This window comes from Strix aluco, chromosome W, assembly GCF_031877795.1.
Source record: "Strix aluco isolate bStrAlu1 chromosome W, bStrAlu1.hap1, whole genome shotgun sequence".
In the NCBI taxonomy this organism is placed as follows: domain Eukaryota; kingdom Metazoa; phylum Chordata; class Aves; order Strigiformes; family Strigidae; genus Strix; species Strix aluco.
The window spans coordinates 33,043,715-33,064,546 of NC_133970.1; positions in this window are offsets into that span (position 1 = coordinate 33,043,715).

Here is a 20,832-nt window from a genome sequence, read left to right on the forward strand (position 1 = left end):
ACAACTCTTAGGCCTGCTATGGCCAACCATCTTTTAGTTATGTGCTTAATTTTTTAACATTTCTATATCAAACGAATCAGCTTATGGATGGGAACCAGGGAGTCTCAGTGCAATATTGCCACCGGTGTACTGTCATGGTAGTAACTGGCATCTGCTGTTCTTTGACACACAGAAATCCCACAACAGAAGGATCCTCTGAGAACCTGGACAAGGTAGACAGTTGTTTAATCTTCTCTATATCTACGGTGGCTACACCAAAAGCCCACCAGTAACCTTTTGGGTCCTTAAAGTAGTCTATGCCAAGGATACATGGAGTCAGACTCCATACAGTACTCTTGATAGCTGATACACTGGCCTGTAGAGGTAAGGAGGAAGACATACTCACATTGAGTGGCTGGACCTGTATGGATTCAGTGGTTTGGCACAACCGCAGCCTCTTGAGATGGCTCCTGTTGAGTGTGAAGGCAAGGCATCCCTTCAAGGAAGGTCTTGTAAACTACTGAGTCGAGTGGACCACCATTGAAGAAGGTGTCCAGTATCTGAGTGTATTAGTGTCCTGGTTTAACCAGGATAGGGTTAAGTTTCCCCAGCAGTGGGGGGGGGAGCTCTAGCCGGGTTATTCAGATACCATGCTGACCTCACATCCTGGCGCCAAAGCGCGGGGCGCATGGTTTTATACATCTGGTCCTCTCACTGCTGTATTGGTAGATATTTTGCTCTGTTCATTGTTATCACTATTAGTATTATTGCTATTGTTGGTGTTTGTTGTGTTGCTATTGCATTGTTGTATTAAACCTCTCCTTATCTCAGTCTCGGGGCTTTGTATTTCACTCCCTTTGTGGGGGAGGGGCAGCGGCCACGTGGTCTCAGACCCCGGCAGGGGCTAAACCATCACAATTAGCAATGGTGGAGGTGATCTACAGGTACCTGGACAACAACCAGGCATCCAGCAATCCAGATGACATCCAGTGCACGCAGTCCATGTGGCAGAAGTTAGTATGGAATATACCAATGATGTCATATGCCAGCACCCTGTCATATCCCAGACAGACCCAATACACCCCCTTATTTTTTCCCCTCCCTATTTCTCCCTACTGTATTCCCCTACCCCGTATTCCCCTCCCTATATTCCCCTATATTTAACTCACCCATATTTCTCCCCTATATTGCTCTCTATATTTTCCCACTATATTCTTCCTCATATTCCTCTCAATATTCCCTCCCATATTCCCCCTATACTTCCCAACATATTTCCCCCTGTATTCCCCCATATTCCCCCTATATTTTACCCCTGACTTATTTCCCTCTCCATGGTTTCCCCTCCATATTCTCCACCCATATATCCCCTCATGTATTCCCTCCCATATTACCCTCATATTCCCCCCTACATTTAACTCCCCCATATTTCCCCCCATGGTTTCCCCTTCATATTCCCCCAGTATTCTCCCCCCATATTCTACCCTATATTTAACTCTCCCATATTTCCCCCCTATATTTTCCTATCCATATTCCCCCATGTTCCACTGCCCCATATTCGCCCTGATATTTCCCCAGTATTCCCCCTTATATATCTCCCAGATATTTTCCCGTGTACTTCCCCCATATTCCCCCCATGTTCTCCCCCATGTTTCTCTTCTATATTTTCCCCCCATTCCCCCCATATTCCCCCTTACATTCCCCCTGTATTTAATCCCCTCATATTTCCCGCCCATATTACCTATATTTGGTTTCCCCCCGTGTTTCCCCCTGTATCCCCCCCATGTTTCCCACCATATTCACCCCCATATTTCACCCCCCCCATATTGTTCTCTCTTATGTTGACCCCTCCTATGTTGCCCCCCCCATATTCATTCCCTATCTTATAGGGATATTGTCCCCCCTTCCCCTCTCCCTGTAGTTCCCCTTGATGTAGTTTCACTCTTCCCCCCCTGTTCCCCCCCACATGTAGTACTCACTCCTATGGTTCTCTACCCACCCATAGTCCCCTCTGCTTTGTTATTCCTCCCCATATGGGCCGCCCCCATCATTTTCCCTCCCATAGATTCCCCCTTGTATTTTCCCCTCTGTATTTCCCCCCTATATTCCCAATCTATATTTCCCCCTCACATTCCCCCTATATTTTGCCCCCTATATTCCCTCCATATACCCCCTATGTTCCCCCATATTTCCCCCTGTATTGTCCCTCCATATTGCCACTCCTACAATGCCCCCCTATATTCCTGCCCCGATATTGCTTCTTCCCTATTCCCCCCCATTGTTCCCCCTCTCTATGTGTCCCCTGCCCTCTGTGGGTCCCCCTATAGTTTCCCCTCCTATATTTATCTCCCAGTATACCCCCCCCCCCCCCCCCCCCCCAGTATATCCTGGCCCTCCAGGGTTCTTCTTTCTCTGGATGCTTCCCCGCACTGATGTGCTCTCCCCCGTCCCCATGATGGTTCCCCTGTCTCTGATGTTCCCATCTGTCTTATCCTCCCCCCCACCCCATGCGCTCCCCCCTCTGATGCACTCCCTCCTGGAATTCTCCCCCTCCCCCATACCTTCCCTCTGTCCTCAGATACTTTCTGTGCTGTCCGTGATACTTTCCCCTGCTGTGGTACCTCCCCCCACCTAATATTTTCCCAATCTCTAAGCTATTTTCAGATCAAACTTCCTGAGCTGGATGCAGTTCTGTATATTTGCTGTCCCTAAATGGATCTCTCTTCCATGAACACGTCCATTCTCTTTGACCCTATGCAAACTTTGAGCAACCACAACATTTTCCAGAAATAAATTTCACAGAAATTTGTCCTATGAACAACTGACTTCTGTTGTTCTTAATCTAGCTCTTCCTAGTATTATTTCACACTTTTTAACTTTTGTATTGGAAGAGATAATGAACAGTTGATTCCTATCCATTGTCTTCATGCCATTCATCTTATCCTCTATTCTGATCTCCCCTGCCCTCTTACATCCCCACTGAGTTCTCTCTTTTCTAAACTGAAGAGGTTGAGTTCCTTGCATATCCTAGGACACTGAATTTCACCCATGTACCTTTCATAATTGAGCTAGTACCAAGGTAAGAATTAGGCATTTCAGCCCTAAGACTAATTGTTTCGTGCCAAAGGCAGAAAATGGTAAATATAAAACTGCGATGAAATTCAGTACTCTTATTATGGAGAGAAAGCTTTCTGTGAGGTTTTGTGAAGTAGGAGGTCTTTTGATTTAATTTCTTGTGGAACAGGAGAGCAAAGTTGTTAATTCTAGTAAAAAATTAATATCTTCTATCTCCCAGTCCCAACTGTCCCTTTGCAGGATATTACTGTACTTAAGTTGGTGAATCTTGTAAAAGGACTTGCTCTGAACTCTATTTTTAATAGCTATTTCTGCTTGCAAATACACTAAGCAAACAAATTTCTGCATATTCTATACAGCTATATAGTAAGCATCTGCGAACAAGGTAACAGTAACTGAATGACCAAAGATAAGAGGAAGAAGTCTGTGTTAACTGCCATCAAACACTACACTAGTCTAATGACTCCTAAGTTACTTAAATTGTTTGCAAGGAATAAATGCATATTATTACAAATAGCCTCATTTAATTTAAACACCACATTAAATATTGTAGTTAAATTTCTATCTTAATGTATGCATTCAACATATAGTTGGCTGTGACTTTACAAATTCGCCAGTTTACTCTTAGATTTCTTGATACATGTCTAACAAACTTAAGATATTGTTTATAAAATTTTTTGCATTTATAGGATTCCAAAATGTATTCTTTGGAGAAATTTTCAGTTTTCATGCTAACCAAAAATGCTCTCTTTGGTAACTTCGCTGCCTCTTTCAGTTAGCAAAGAATACATAATTAGAAAAAATAAGATGAATAAATGTCTCTTCACAAACTTGCACATGTCCAGTGGCTGCAGAATTTCTGGATCGTGTGTGTATGTTTGTGAGTGACTATGCTTGTGTTAGTTTGTGACTATGATCACATGAGCACAGGTAGCCATGGGCATCAAGTGATATAAGCCCTACTGTCTTTGCCACTGGTCATTTTGAGTTAGATTTAGTTAGAATATTTTGGAGTTATCCTTGCTAAAATCAATACATTATAACATTTTCATTGGGGAACTGGCTGACAGGCCGCACCCAGAGGGTGGTGGTAAATAGCTCCTTTTCAAACTGGCAACCTGTCACAAGTGGGGTCCCCCAGGGATCGATATCAGGTCCAACACTGTTTAATATCTTCATAAGTGATCTGGATGATGGGATCAAGTGTACCCTGATGAAATTTGCCAATGATACCAAACTGAGTGGGGAAGTGGACACTTCAGAAGGGAGAGAGCCACCCTGCAGGAAGACCTGGATAGGCTGGAAGAGTGCGCTAACAAGAATCTTATGAAGGTCATCAAAGACAAAGGTAAGGTCTTGCACCTGGGAAAACATAATGCAGGAGTGCAGCACAGGCTGGGATCTACCCATCTGGGAAGCAGCTCTGTGGAAAGGGACCTGGGGGTCCTGGTGGACAACAAGCTCAATATGAGTGAACAGTGTGCTGCTGCGGCAAAGAAAGCCAACAGGATGCTGGGTTGCATCATCGAGGGCATCACCAGCAGAGGTAAAGAAGTCATTATCCCACTCTACTCAGCACTTGTCAGGCCACACCTGGAGTAATGTGTTCAGTTTTGGTCCCTGCTATGCAAAAATGATGTGGACAGGCTGGAGAGGGTCCAGAAAAGGGCCACAAAGATGATCAAAGGACTGGGAAGCCTGTCATGTGAGGAAAGGCTGAGAGAATTGGGTTGTTCAGCCTTAAGAAAAGAAGGCTTAGGGGAGACCTTATCACCACGTTCCATTATTTAAAGGGTGGCTACAAAGAAGATGGAGACTCCCTTTTTAACAAGGATTCACATGGAAAAGATGAGGGGTAATGGGTACAAGTTACTCCTGGGGAGATTCCGACTGCACACAAGAGGAAAATTTTTCACAATGAGTCCAATCAGCCATTGGAATAATCTCCCCAGGGAAGTAGTGGATTCCCCAACATTGGACACTTTTAAGATTTGTCTGGATAGAATGCTGGGCCATCTTGTCTAGACTCTGCTTTTGCCAAGAAAGGTTGGACCAGATGATCCTTGAGGTCACTTCCAACCTGATATTCTATGATTCTATGATTCTATGATGACAAATGAAATAAAATCCCTATGATTTTTAGGTGAAGAGATAGTTGAGAATGCTCATGAGATGTTCTTATGTGTTCTTTAACAATACTATAGATTAATTCATTAGTTCAGAAAAAATTACAAATGCAGGAATTCTTTTGAAAGTTTGTTTCAGTCTTCTGATTTTTTAGACTATGTGCTCTCTGTCAAGTTCATTGAGTTTACCCAATAGAATGCTAAGCTATAGCAATAAAGGGTTGATACTGCTGATGCAAAAGTAAACATTAGTATGCTGAATTCAAATCATTCACTTTCTCCATTTTTTAAAACAGAGGGAAATTTTGAAGTAGCTAAAGCATCTTCTAAGATGAAAATGCTCTTACTGGAATAGGCTGCTTTATAATATGTAGGTTGAAGGTATTCACAGGTACTGGTTGTAGATGTAAAAGGAACAAGCTCTTTTCTCTTAGGATTTTATTAATAGTAGGAATAATTAATAAATATTGTTTTATAGGTTTAATTAATAGAGCACAGGTGCTCTAGGAACAATACTAACAGTTCAATGCAGTATGCACAAGTGCTCTAGGAACAATACTGACAGTTTAAGCACCTTAGAAAGGCTAGGTAATGAAAAGCTAGACATAGATTAAGTATATGTTAAATAGAACATTTTGAGTCTTTTCTCAGAAGTCTAAAAGTGAATTATGATGAAGATTGTTCAGAAGATAAGTAACCATGATGACTGAAGACTGCATCAGTGAATAGTGGTGTCCAAAGAAGAATTGGAACAGAATGATAAGAACTAGTCAAAACTGTGGAATACAGTGGACTTTTGAAATTGATGATGAACTGAGAGGTGAAAGTTCCTGGAAAATCACCAAAGACTCTTTGTATTGTATGTTATATCATATATATAGAGGGCGCTCTTTGTTAGCTGTTGCCACTCACTGAGGTGATGGCCCAACTCTGAGTTGTTAATAAAGCAAGCCTAGAGATACCCACAGTCTGGTGAAATCCTTTAACAGTAGAAGTCTTTGCAAATATGCCATCATAGTTGTCCAGTTCCCTGTAGCTTTTTTTCCCCTCAAAGCTGTTAGAAAATTATTTAGACAAAGCCCTGAGTAGTATTTGTACAAATACCTGTAGAGCTATAAAAATCTAACTTTCTATCTTGTTTTGCAGGTTTATTTTGGCACTTCACATGCAAGGTTATATATTTCAGCCACTGTGTAATGGGAATGTCTTGCTTGATGAGAAAGGATATTTTGGACCATGCTGGAGGACTGATAGCTTTTGCACAGTATATTGCGGAAGATTATTTTATGTCCGAAGCTATATCTGACCAGTTAGATAATTCTGAAGTGGGCTTCTTCCTTTCAGGACAGGTTTTTAATCTGATTTTTAAAAATGTAGAGCGTACTGTAAATTTAATCATTCAATTTAGCTTCACATGTATGTAGAAAATGTGCCTGTGATATGTTCTGTCCTATATGAATATCCTTTGAGCAATAATTAAATCACCAATTATCAATGATGTCAGTGCCTTGTTTTTAAAAAAAGTTTCTTGAGAATTTAGAGTAAATATTATATGAACCTTGAAGTATTCATATATTTGGTTTATATATATTGTAATATCATACTTTCTGGTCATAATGTTTATTGGCTCTTAGATTTCTGTGCTCATTCTTACAGTTGTGCTATGCATCACCTCACTTGCCATATATAGTCCCTATGCTGCTGCTTATCACCCATGGGAGGTGGATTAAGATTTTTGCTTTGCTGTACTATGTAACACTGGTTTATGGCACGATAAAGTTATAAGTCCTGAGACTAGTCCGGTATTTGTACTGAGCATTGTTGTCACCTCTGTACTTCGGGGGTCATCTAGTGGAAAGGGTTAAGCAACTGTTTAAGAGTATCACCCAGAGATCTACCCCAAGGCTGGAGAGTTGAGTGGCAGGGGGTGTGGGATAGCATGGGCAAGTACCTAGGACAGTGAGCACCCGCAATGTTTTGGAACATCACTCCTGAACAGGTGCAGAATCCCCAAAAAATAGTAAAATATTTGGAAAAAGTATGCTGTCACCCTGGCAATTCCAGAGAGACACAGATCACTGCAATGTACTGGGGCCTGGCCCATGCCTACCGAGCCCTGTTCAACACTATTCAATACCCTCAAGGGGAAGAGAAGGTCTTTGGATGTGACAATAAAGTGACAGGCACTGCAGCCACTTCAACCCCAGTGACAGACATTGTAGCCACTCCAACTCAGGTGACAGGTGCTTGTCACGTCCCGCTCAGACAAGGGAGACAAGTGACTTAGATTTGTAAATCCCCAGCGGAGTGGACAGTGGTGAGACAAGTCTCAAAGTCCACGCACAGACATTTATTAATTTCCCACAATGTACTAATTAGATACACGATAATTGGCTAAGTATATAATGAGTTATGGCAAGCAATATAGTATGCCTTGTGTTACTTAATGGTAATAAGGGAAAAGGAGAAAAAGAAAAGAGAAAGAGAGAGAGAGAGAACAGAGAAATAGAGATCACCAGTCCAGGTTCCTGCATTGGTCCCATCGACGAGGGTTCAAGGATGCATCTGTCTTCTTCACTTCTTCGCATCTTCTTTTTTCTTTTCACTCCTCACCCCCCCTCAATTTATACCCACTTTCCTTGGGTCCCTCCCCTAGGTCGACCCACATACCTATGTATCACATGTATGGGGAGGAGTAAGGTGCTTCATGGGATGATATAATTAGCATGATCTTGTTAATCTTCATTAGCATATTCAGGGAGTTTAATACGCATTTTGTGGATAATGAAGCAAAGGTCATTCACTGGACAGATGGCCCTTGAAACTTTACAAAATGTATCAGAGCAGAACTGTCCTGCCTCCACAGGGCTCCCTCCTCCAGCTGCATCCTGTGCTATCCAGGCAGTCTTATCAGCTCCTGTACTGGGTCTGACTGAGCTGGAATTGATTTTTCCCTATAGCAGCCCTCATGGTGCTGTGTTTTATGTTGGGAGCTGGCAGGGTGTTGATAGCACACTGGTGTTGTGGCTACTGCTGAGTAGTGCTTACACAGCACCAAGGCTCTTTCCGACATTTTTCCCCCCCACAGTGGGACGGGGTGGGCAAGATCTTGGGAGGGGACACAACCAGGACAGCTGACCCCAACTGACCAAAGGGATATTCCAGACCATATGACGTCTGCTCAGTATAAAGCTGGGAGAAAGGAGGAAGGGGGTGGGGTCACCCTTGGTCCTCCGATGCAACCACTACGCGTATTGGAGCCCTGCTTCCTGAGAAGGCCCGACATCGCCTGTTCATGGGAAGTAGAGAATAAATCTGTTTTCTTTTTGCTTCCATGTGCGGACCTTGCTTTGCTTTTGCTTTGCTTACATTAAAACTGCTTTTGTTTTACCCACAAGGGTTGTTTTTTTTCCTATCTTATTTTCTTTCCCCCTCTTTGCCCTGTTGAGAAAAAAGGGGGAGGGGGGGGGGGGAAGTGATAGAGCAACTTGGTGGGTACCTGGCATTTAGCCAAGTCAAACCACCACAGCTCCAAACTCCACACTATCCACCCCATGACTATAGTTTCATTACTTGCAAGTGTTTGATACATTCCTCAGCTCAGAGGGACTCCACTCCCTGCCATCCCTTATCTCTTTCTCAGGCGAGAAAGCATACATCTAACTGCTGCAAGGCCTATCATTAAAAGTAGGAATCCACATGATATAAGACCAATATTTACAAGCCATATTCCCCACCCCCTGAGTCCTAAGGATTTTAGTAGTGATGTGACCCATGACCCGTGGGATCTCCGAAACAGCACCCAGGCAGAGGCACGCAAGTGGGGATGCAGGCACCATGGAGCTCGGTCCTTGCTAGTCAGGAAAAGAAGAAAGAAAGTTCTTGGGCCTGTCTTTGATCTTTCCCATAGCAGGGCAGGAATCTAAAGGATGTTTGATAAGGTGCCTCTGAGTTTCTCACAGGCTAAACAACAATTAGTGTGATATATGTGTTTTTCGGCACCTCAGCTGCATGTCACTTGAGCATGTTTACAATCTCCTTGCCCATCTTGCATTGTATTCCTATATTCCACCCTCTCGCTCAAGTGACCACTTCCGCTGGGGCTGGTAAAGCTGGAGGTGTTCATTCGGATTTGTGGGGTTTAACACAGAGCGATGTACAGAGGCACACAATAAACACACATAGAATAAAGAAAGGAAAAGAATGAAAAAAAACCCCATATCTCTACAATAATGCTTTTGGATTGGGTGTCCCATTCATCCTGTCAGTTAAACAACTCAGCCAGGCACCATCAGTAGATTGTTTCATTTGGCGCATTAAGTTCTGGGGATGTTGAGTGTTGATCTCTGTGCTGGCTGATCCATCAGTGATGTTGAAGCAACACATGCCTTCAAAACTGAGACAGTGTTTATGTTGTCAAAGGAGGAAATAGTCCACTCTCAATCAATTTTGTGATGTTCATTGGCATACAGCTGTTACTTAGAAAAAATAGCAATGAGAAACATTAATGTCAAAATTACTTAGCATAGTATAATTTTGTAACAGCTGCTGGGGTTAGCACTCTCTCACAGTGCTTTGGCGACTCCAAGCCCCACAACAGGCACTGCAGCTGAACTGAAGGACCAACCCGTGCCAGTATAAGTTGTCCCCATACAGAAGAAGAAACGGACACAAAAGTCATCACATTTAGAAAGGGATGAAGACTTTCCTCCTAAGGAGGAAGAGGAGGAAGAGGAGGAGAAAGGAGAAGATGAGATGGTAACCACCTCCACCCGATCTCTATCCCCGAGAGAGCTGCGGGATATATGAAAAGATTTCAGCTGTCATCCAGGCAAGCACATTGTTACTTGGCTGCTCAGATGCTGGGATAACAGGGCCAGTAGCTTGGATTTAGAGGGTAAAGAAGCCAGGCAGCTGGGGTCCCTTGCTAAGGAAGGGGACACTGATAAAGTGATTGAAAGGGGGCACAAACCCACAGTCTCTGGAGGTGACTCTTGTCCGGTGTGAGGAAAAGGTATCCCTTTCAAGGAAGAAAATGTATGTAATCCAGGCAAGTGGGTCAATACAGAGAGAGGCATCCAGTACCTGAGGGAACAAGCTGTGCGGGAAGTGATTTATTATGACCCAACCAACACACAGTTACCTGAAGACCCAGATGACGTCCAGTGTGGATGAGCCATGTGGTGGAAGGTTGTATGGATCGCATCATTATTGTATGCCAACTCATTGGCGGTACAAGATTTAGGAGGAGACGATGAGGCACCAACCATGAATGAAGTGGCTACTTGACCCCAGCAATTCGAAGAGAGTCTCTCTTCCTCCCTATGGGCCTGCATCTCAGCTGTGGAGAAACTACCAGACATCCTGGAGAAACATATGGAGAAAGTATCCCGAGAATTTCAGCGATTCAAGGATAAGTTCTGCCCCCCACCAGTATAGACCAGTATCTCAGCTATTAGGAGCAAGTGTTCCCCTGCTCAATAGAAACAGTCAGTATACACCAACAGGGGAACCTATGGTATTGCCTGCATGACCATGGAGAAGACATGAGAAAATGGGATGGAAAACCTACCTACCTCCTAGAAGAACAGGTACATGAGTTGGAAGGAAGAACAAATACAAATCAGGGTTCTTTCAGGAGAAATGCCACTCCACTTTCCAGTAATCAGTTGCCCAAATAGAGCAGAAAGGTTGACTTTGCTCACGATCCTATGAGAAGAACTTATGATTCATATTCATGAGAAGTGAGTGATCAAGATGAGACTGAGACCCGCACACACCACATTAACCCATTCGTCGATAACAAATACTATGACCATCATTGCAGGGGCCCTGACTCCAGCCAGGTGGAGGACAGGGACAACTCAGTTTACTGAACTGTGTGGATTTGATGGCCTGGCACATCTGACCCCCAGCAGTATAAGGCTCTAATGGACACTGGTGCCCAATGCACCTTAACACCATCAAATTTTAAAGGGGCAGAACCCATTTGTATTTCAGGAGTGACAGGGGGATCTCAACAGCTAACTGTGTTGGAGGCTGAGGTGAGCCTAACTGGGAATGAGTGTCAAAAGCACCCCATTGTGACTGGCCCAGAAGGTCCATCCATTCTTGGTATAGATTATCTCAGGAGAGGGTATTTTAAGGACCCAAAAGGATACTGGTGAGTTTCGGTAGAGCTGCCTTGGAGACAGAGGAAAACAAACAGCTGTATGCTTTGACCAGTCTCTCAGAGGACCCTTCTGTTGTGGGATTACTGAGGGTCGAAGAACAACAGGTGCCAATTGCTACTACAACAGTGCACCCACAGCAATATCACACCAACTGAGACTCCATAATTCCTATCCATGAACTGATTCGTCAACTAGAGAGCCAAGGAGTCATCAGCAAGACGTGCTCCCCCTTTAACAGCCCCATATGGTCAGTGCGAAAGTCTAATGGAGAGTGGAGATTGACAGTAGACTATCATGGCCTGAATGAAGTCACGCCACCGCTGAGTGCTGCCGTGCCAGACTTCAGTATGAACTGTAGTCAAAGACAGACAAGTGGTACTCCACGATTGATATTGCTAATGTGTTTTTCTCAATCCCTTTAGTAGCAGAGTGCAGGTCACAGTTTGCTTTTACCTGAAGGGGTGTCCAATATATCTGGAATCAACTGCCCCAAGGGTGGAAACACAGCCCCACCATTTGCCATGGACTCATCCAGACTGCCCTGGAACAGGGTGAAGCCCCAGAACACCTGCAGTACATTGATGACATCATCATATGGGGTAATACAGCAGAAGAAGTTTTTGAGAAAGGGGAGAAAAAAGTCCAAATCCTTCTGAAAGCTGGTTTCCCCATAAGGCAGAGTAAGGTTAAGGGACCTGCACAGAAGATTAATTTTTTAGGAATAAAATGGCAAGATGGATGTCATCAGATGCCAATGGATGTGATTAATAAAACAACAGCTATGTCCCCACCAACTAGCAAAAAGGAAACACAAGCATTCTTAGGCATTGTGGGTTTCTGGAGAATGCATATTCCAAATTACAGTCTGATTGTAATCTCTCTCTATCAAGTGACACAGAAAAAGAATGATTTTATATGGGGCCCTGAGCAACAGCAAGCCTTTGAACAAATTAAACGGGAGATTGTTCATGCAGTAGCCCTTGGGCCAGTCCAGGCAGGACAAGATATTAAAAATGTGCTCTGCATTGCAGCTGGGGAGAATGACCCTAACTAGAGTCTCTGGCAGAGAGCACCCAAGGAGACCCGGGGTTGAGCCCTGGGGTTTTGGAATCGGGGATATAGAGAATCTGAAGCCTGCTATACTCCAACTGAGGAAGAGGTATTGGCAGCATATGAAGGAGTTTGAGCTGCTTCGGAAATGATTGGCACTGAAGCACAGCTCCTCCTGGCACCTCAGCTGCTGGTGCTGGGCTGGATGTTCAAAGGGAGTGTCCCCTCTACACACCATGCAACTGATGCCACGTAGAGTAAGTGCGTCACAGTGATCAAACAATGAGCTCCAATAGGGAGCCCCAGCTGTCCGGGAATATTGGAAGTGATCACAAATTGGCCATAAGGCAAAGATTTCGGAATGGCACCAGAGGAAGAGGTAATGCGTGCTGAAGAGGGCCCACCATATAATAAACTACCAGATAATGAGAAGCCCTGTTTACTGACGGGTCCTGTTGTATTTGTCACGTCCCGCTCAGACAAGGGAGACAAGTGACTCAGATTCGCAAATCCCCAATGGAGCGGACAACAAGTCTCCAAGTCCAAGCATTTATTAACTACCCACAATGTACTAATTGAACACACAATAGTTGGCTAAGTATATAGCAAGTTGTGGCAAGCAATACAATATGCCTTGCATTTCTTAATGGGAAAGGGAAAAGAGGGAGATAGAGGGAATGGGGAAATACAGATCACCGGTCTGGGTTTCTGCGTCAATCCCGCCGGCGAGGGTTCCAGGAGGCAGCCGTCTTTTTTGCTTGCATCCGTCTTCTTCGCTTCACTGCACTCTCCAGAGCCTCCTCCTTTCTTCCCCCCCCTTGATTTATACCCACTTTCCTTGGGTCAGTCCCCTAGGTCGACCCACATCCCTATGTATCCCATGTAAAGGGAGGGGTAAGGAGTTTCATGGGATGATGTAATTAGCATGATCATGTTAGCCTTCATTAGCATATTGAGGGGTGTTAACTTTAACATGCATTTGGTGATTAATGAAGCAAAGGTCATTCATCGAACAGATGGCACTTGAAATTTGGTCAGGTGCACCAGAGCAGAGCCGTCCTGTCTCCACAGGGCTCCCTCCTCCAGCTGCATCTTGTGTTATTGGGGCAGCCTTATCAGCTTCGACCTGCACAGAATGCACCCTGTGACTCATAGTTTTGTCTTGTGAGTGTTTGAGGCATTCCTTAGATCAGCCTCAACTTTTGCTTTCTCAGGCTGTTTTTCTTAGTTTCTCACAGGCCTGGTTTCTTGTCTCTCACAGTATTGTAGGGAATCATCAAAGCTGGAAGGCTGCTGTGTGGAGTCCCACATGATGGGTTGCAGAAGCTGCTGAAGGAGAAGGTGAATCGAGTCAGTTCGCAGAGGTGAAAGCCATCCAGCTGGCCTTGAATATCAGTGAGTGAGAAAGGTGGCCAGTGCTCTACCTCTATACTGACTCATGGATGGTGGCAAATGTGCTGGGGGGGTGGTTACAGCAGTGGAAACGGAGCAACGGGCAGTGCAAAGGCAAACCCATCTGGGCTGCTGAATTATGGCAAGATATTGCTGCTCGGGTAGAGAATCTGGTTGTGAAAGTACGCCATGTAGACGCTCACATACCCAAGAGCCGGGCCACTGAAGAACATCAGAACAACCAACAGGCGGATCAGGCTGCCAAGATTAAGGTGGTTCAAGTAGATCTGGACTGGCAACATAAGGGTGAACAATTTATGGCTCGCTGGGCCCATGACTCCTCAGGCCATCAGGGAAGAGATGCAACATATAGATGGGCTCATGACCGAGGGGTGGACTTAACATGGCTGCTATTGCACAGGTAATCCATGAATGTGAAGCATGTGCTATGATCAAGCAAGCCAAATGGTTAAAGCCCATTTGGTATGGAGGACGATGGTTAAAATATAAATATGGGGAGGCCTGGCAGATTGATTATATCACGCTCCCACAAACTCGGCATGGCAAACACTATGTGCTTACAATGGTGGAAGCAGCCACCGGTGGGTTGGAAACTTATGCACTACCTGGAACACCTTTTTAGGCCTTGCAAAGCAAGTCTTATGGCGGCATGTCATGCCAGAAAGGATTGAGTCAGATAATGGGACACATTTCTGAAACAACCTCATAGACGCTTGGGCCAAAGAAGATGGTATTGAGTGGATATATCACATTCCCTACCATGCACCAGCCTCTGGGAAAATTGAGCGATACAATGGGTTGCTAAAAACTACACTGAGAGCAATGGGTGGTGGAACTTTCAAACGTTGGGATATACATTCAGCAAAAGCCATCTGGTTAATCAACACTAGGGGATCTACTAATCAGACTCGCCCTGCCCAGTCACACCTCCTACATACTGTAGATGGGGATAAAGTCCCTGTAGTGCACTTTAAAAACAGTCTGGGGAAAACAGTCTGGGTTATTCCTGCCTTGGGTAAACATAAACCCATGCATGGGATCACTTTTGCCCAAGGCCCTGGGTGCACTTGGTGGGTAATGCAGAATGATGGGGAAGTGCGATGTGTGCTTCAAGGGCATTTGATTTTGAGTGAAAATAGACGATGAATTGAACTGTATGATGTTAATTGCTAAATAACCCTGTCATTGCATATCGTCATTGCTATGGTTGATATATATTATACTAATGGCGTCATATTAAGCATCACCCAGTTTAATGAAAAATGAACTTTGATGAAGTCAGGACTAGTTTCAGCAACTAGTGCCCAGCAATTCCTTGAGATCAACATTTTCAGCTCACAGACCGTGAGCATGGACTGCACCAGATACTCCAACTACGAGCTCCAAATGTAGCATAAAACAGAGACTACATGCCATCCTCCTGCTGCGTCCAATGACACCCACTCCACAGACTGAGCAATCACTGCCTCATCCCTCCTGCCTTGAACGACTGTTATGACAGATGGAACCCAAATTTATGGACTAAATGAACTCACTATACATTTTGAAGGGATGGCCCATAGACTAAGAGAATGTTATCTGTGTGCATATATCAAAAAACAGAAAAAATCATGGTGATTAATTGGAATGTATTGGAAAACATGGAACCTGAGCATGGTATGGTATAAGGGGTGGAGACTGTCCTGGTTTCAGCTGGAATAGAGCTTTTTTTTTTTTTCTTTCTTCTTAGTAGCTTAGTAGTAGAATAGTGCTGTGTTTTGGATTCACTATGGGATTTTATATGAGAAGAATGTTGATAATGTACTGATGTTTTCAGTTATTGCTAAGAGATCAAGGACTTTCCAACTTCCCATGTCCTGCTAGTGCGCAGGTGCACAAGAAGCTGGGAGGGAGCATAGCCAGAGCAATGGACCCAAACTGGCCAAAGGAATATTCCATATCATATAACGTCATGCTCAGTATATAGATTAGGGTTGATTGGGAAACTCACCCTCACTTTCGGGATTACAGTTTTGGGATTCTCTCTTCTCTGGGATCACTAGCCGGGAACGGGCTGGGCATCAGTCGGTGGGTGGTGAGCAATCGCATTGTCCATTACTTGCATGCATTTCCAATTACTACTATTGTTATTATCATTATTATTTTATTTTATTTCATTTATTAAATTGTTTTTATCTTGTATTGGCTTTCTGTATGGCGAGGTTTTGGTAGTGGGGGATGGGGCTACAGAAGTGGCTACTGTGAGAAGCTCCTAGAAGGTCCACTGGCTGCAAGTTGGACCAGCCTCTGGCCAAGACCGAGCCAATTAGTGATGGTGGCTGCACTTCTGTGATAAAATATTTAAGAAGGGGAACCTGAGAGGAAGAGGAGTTGCCAGGGAAATACCTATGCAAACACCGAGGTCAGTTGAAGAAAGGAGGAGGAGGGGGAGGTGTGCAGAAGAAGATTCCCCTGCAGCCTGTGGTGAGACGGCAGCCTGTCCCCCTGCAGCCCATGGAGGTCCACGGTAGAGCAGATGCTCACCTGCAGCCCATGGAGGACCCCATGCCAGAGCAGGCGGCTGTGCCGGAAGAAGGCCATGACTCTGAGGGAAGCCTGCACTGGAGCAGTCTTTTGCTGGGGGGACTGCAGCCCATGGAAGGGACCCACACTGGATATATTCCTGCTTCCTTGGGTGACATTCCTTAGACTAATCACAAAGGCCACAGCTTGTCCTTGAGGTTTCCTGTGTCAATAAATGTTTGAGTTATTCCTTCCTTCAGTTCCTTACAGCTACATAACAGTTCATCACTTTTGAAAGGACTCCTTTTCACTGCTTATGGTCCTGGATTTGTTGGTTTTGTTGTTTTGCTTTGTTTTTCCTTTGTCACACTAGTTTTTTTCCGTGTTAATGAGATGAATCAGCTCACATAAGGGTGTGAGTGCTGGATCTGCTATATGGTAGGAGATAGGAGTGCTGAGCTGTGAATGGGAGAAAGGAAATGGTCTTCTGGTCACAGGGAGGGGGTTTGAAAGGGCCAGCTGTCACGGATGGAAATATCAACACAGTAATGATTTAGCAGCAAATCAAGATTTATTAATGACTAGCAGCACTTAATCATTAACCAATTTACAGATCTACAAAATAATTCAGTAAAATATGTTACAATTAAAATAGCGACTTAACTACAGATTCGAAGATGACAAGATTCACACTAACTTACTATATGGTACCTCAAGTCAATACATATATACATGTGCATTCACAAACCCAAGACATACAAACACACAGACAGACAAAAGTATTTGGATCCAGTGGAATAAGTATGTCCCCATACTCGTGAAAATAACTGTGTATACCTAAACACATAGGTAGGTAGGGAGACAGTGGGTGAAGGAGAAGCTAGCTCAAAGTTAAAATTTCCCTCTTCTCAAGTTTAGAGTAAATACTCACAATGCATCGGCATTCCTCAACGGGCGATAATTGGGATTCAAGCAGGCTGACTTCGCCCTGGCCTTCCATCAGCTCTATTGGTGGACAGTTTTTGGTACCTGAGAGACATCCCAACCCAGGGGAGATGCTGGTCACAGGCCTGCTGTGGTCCAGGAGAACTCAAAGGGTCTCACTTGGAGTCACTATTTACAGGGTCCAAGATAACTGACTTTCATCAGGTACCTTTCACTCTGGCCCAGCTCAAACAATGAGGTATTCTGGTGTCTTCCACCCGTTGCACAAGAACTTGATGGGTGTGCAATTCTGCTATTGTTCTCAATTGACAGGGAGAGCAGGAACCAGGCTCATCAAAAGGACACCTTGATGTTCTGGTTTACTGTCATTATCAGTGCTTATTTCCTCAGGCTGGTATGTGGCCCACGAGGGGGTTAGAATCACACTAATCACGGAGTGGTCCAGGAGTGGGGCAGGGGGGAATTGCACTACCAGAAGCAGTTTGTGAAGAACTGCAGCCTGTGGGAAGGACCCACATTGGAGAAGTTCGTGGAGGACTGTCTCCTGTGAGAGGGACACCACTCTGGAGCAGGAGAAGAGTGTGAAGACTGCTCCCCCTGAGGAGGAAGGAGCAGCAGAAACAACAGGTGATGAACTGACTGCAACCCCCATTGTATCTTGCTCCTGTCCTTTCCGAGTCCCCACAAAGGTAAGTTTTGTGTTGAGAATAACCCCAAAGGCCCAACTTGGTCTGGAGCAGATGCAGGCACACAGTCATTTATCTGTTGAATTGTCTAGTATATGAGGCTTGATTTTATGCTGGTGGTAGGTGTTCATGACAGCTTTCTGACAGCTGAGAGGACACACCGCACCTGCTTTGACATAAGACCTGTATACACAGTGCTAAACAATCAAAAATTTTTGATCTGTTGTTGTGGTTTAGGCTCAGCCAGCAACAAAGCACTGCGCAGCTGCTCGCTCACTCCTCCCCCCCATGGTGGGATGGGGATGAGAATTGGAAGAAAAAGGTAAAACCTCGTGGGTTTAGGTAAGGACAGTTTAATAGAACAACACAATAAAAGAATAAATAAATAATAAAAGAATATATAAAGCGAGTGATGCACAATGCAATTGCTCACCACCCAGTACCCCACGCTGAGCCCCTTTCTGAGCCATGATCTCCCCTCCCACCCCTGACCAGCTCCTCCAGTTATATACTGAGCATGATGTCAGTATGGTGTCCGATATCCCCTTGGCTAGTTCCAGTCAGCTGTTCTGGCTATGCCCCCTCCCAGCTTCTTGTGAAGATTAACCCTATCCTAGACGAACCCAGGATATATCTCAACCTACGAGTCTCCTTATCTTTAGCCCTCCAATTCTCTCCCCTATTTCCCAGGGTGCGGGAGGGTGAGCGAGTGGCTGCGTGGTGTCTAGCTGCTGTCCAGGTTTAAACCACGACACAAATTCATGCACAAAGTAATTTTTCCTACAGATCCTTCAAGTGTGTGTACAGACCCTTTCTCTCTGTCCAGACCCTTTTAAGTTAATCACATCTTAGCATAATAGGAAAGGACTAGGAGGAGAAAAAAAAAAGGTAGAATAAATTTTGTGGTGGGTTAATCTTGGCCACCTGCTCATCCAGCCTCTCTCTCTCACTCCCCTCCACAGCAGAAGGGGGAAAGGGAGCATGAATAGAATGAAAAAGCTCACAGATCAAGATAAAGATCACTTGCCAATTGCCGTAACAAGCAAAACAAACTCCACTTGGAGAAAATGTATTTTATTCCCAATTAAAAGGGATTTGGATAGTGAGAAACAAAGACAAAGAACTAAACCACCTACTTACTACCCACATCTCAATTTCAGTCCTTCTTTCCTGACTCCCCTACCTCTCTCCCCTGCCCTACGGCTCAGGGTAGATGGGGAATAGAGGGGTTACAGACAGTACATAACAGTCAGTCTCTGCTGCTTCTTCCTCCTCACACTTTTCCCTTGCTCCAGCATGGCTCCTCTCCATGGGCTACAGTCCTTCAGGAAAAACAGTCTGCACCTCCTTCCTCTCTGACTTCAGTGTCTGCAGGGTTGTTTCTCACACTTCCCCCCAGGAAACATTTTGCCCTTTCTTAAATATGCTTTCACAGAGGTACCACCAACTTCGCTGAAAAACTCAACTGTATCCTGCAGTGGGTCTGTTGCTGAGCCAGCTGGAACCAGCATACATTGATTTGAAAGCATTTTATTTCTCTATTTTTATGTGTCCTTTCTTGAAGCTCTGAGTTTTGTTGAAACTAGACATCAGTGTTTCATCAGGAACCATGAACTAAGTCAATATGTGTTCTGAACTGGGGGGAGGAAGTGAGAGAGAGATATGATACAGGGTTCTTTCTGGATCTCAGTAAGAAAGGCAAGACAATAAAGGGTGTAATAAAATAGCTGGTTTAATAAGAAAGAATAAAAAGAGGAATATAGACAGTAAATTTTACATCCCTTCGGATGCTTGGAACCCGGTGTTCGCGCACCATTGGATGGACCGGAGATTTCTCTCATGGCACACTGCGCAGATCCTGTCCATGGAGAGGTTCCTCCTTCCTCCCATGCCTTTTATTTTGTGTAATAAACAGTGTCAAATATCCTCCTGACACATTGGAATGTTCTCTCTGTCATAACATCCACCAGTACACAGCTGTCCTCCCTCCCAGCAGAGGAAAGCAAGACTCTGCACTGCTTCTGATGACCTGATAAAGGCCATTTCTGAAATTACCCTGAGTACCTTTAAGGAGAACATTCTATTTACATCCCACCAGACACAGATGCTGAAAAAGGGCAGAAAATTCATTAAAAGCCTCAGCAGTAAAAGTGTGTCCTTCAAAAGAAAGAAGCTACTGGTGAAGGAAGCCAGTGGGTTTATTGGTCCATTGGTCCTCTTCTAAGTTTTGCTCTTCTGCTCATCACAGGACTTTTGGTAAATCCATGATGGAATATGCGGAAAAAAATGTATCTGATGCCTACTAATCAGCTGCAGCAGTTAAGGGTACCATCATTGCCCAGGGAAGACATGAGGGAAGATAGCCTGCTCTTTGGATACTGAAATGAGGGAATGAGGGACATTCAGAAACCAGGCTCGACAGCCTATGAGAAACCTAACGTGTATACAGCCACTCCTCAACAGTACTTGGCACATGTGAAGCAGAGCAATCAGGAAAGGGGAAAATAACTCTTGTTTATCCAGAAGAAAAGACAGAAGCAGAAAAGCCCTTCAGGAATCCTGAGGACTCCAACCCCATTATCCAGAAAGTTGTGGATAATGTGCATCCACGATATCAGAAGAATGCATAAGTGTTCCTAGATAAACTAGAGTAACACAAGCATATTTCTTCTTGGGACAACCAGGGAAGTTTTGTATACAAAGGAGATGTCATCAAAGGGTCCAGCCTGCTTTGTCACCAAATGGGATAAAAGAACTTATGGACACCAATTTGATGTAGATAAGCAGACACTCCTTTATTAATGGCCGGGTGCGTAGGAGAGTCATCTCACCAACAACACACACCTAACTCGTGTAGCATGCTGATTATATAGAATACAGTAATAC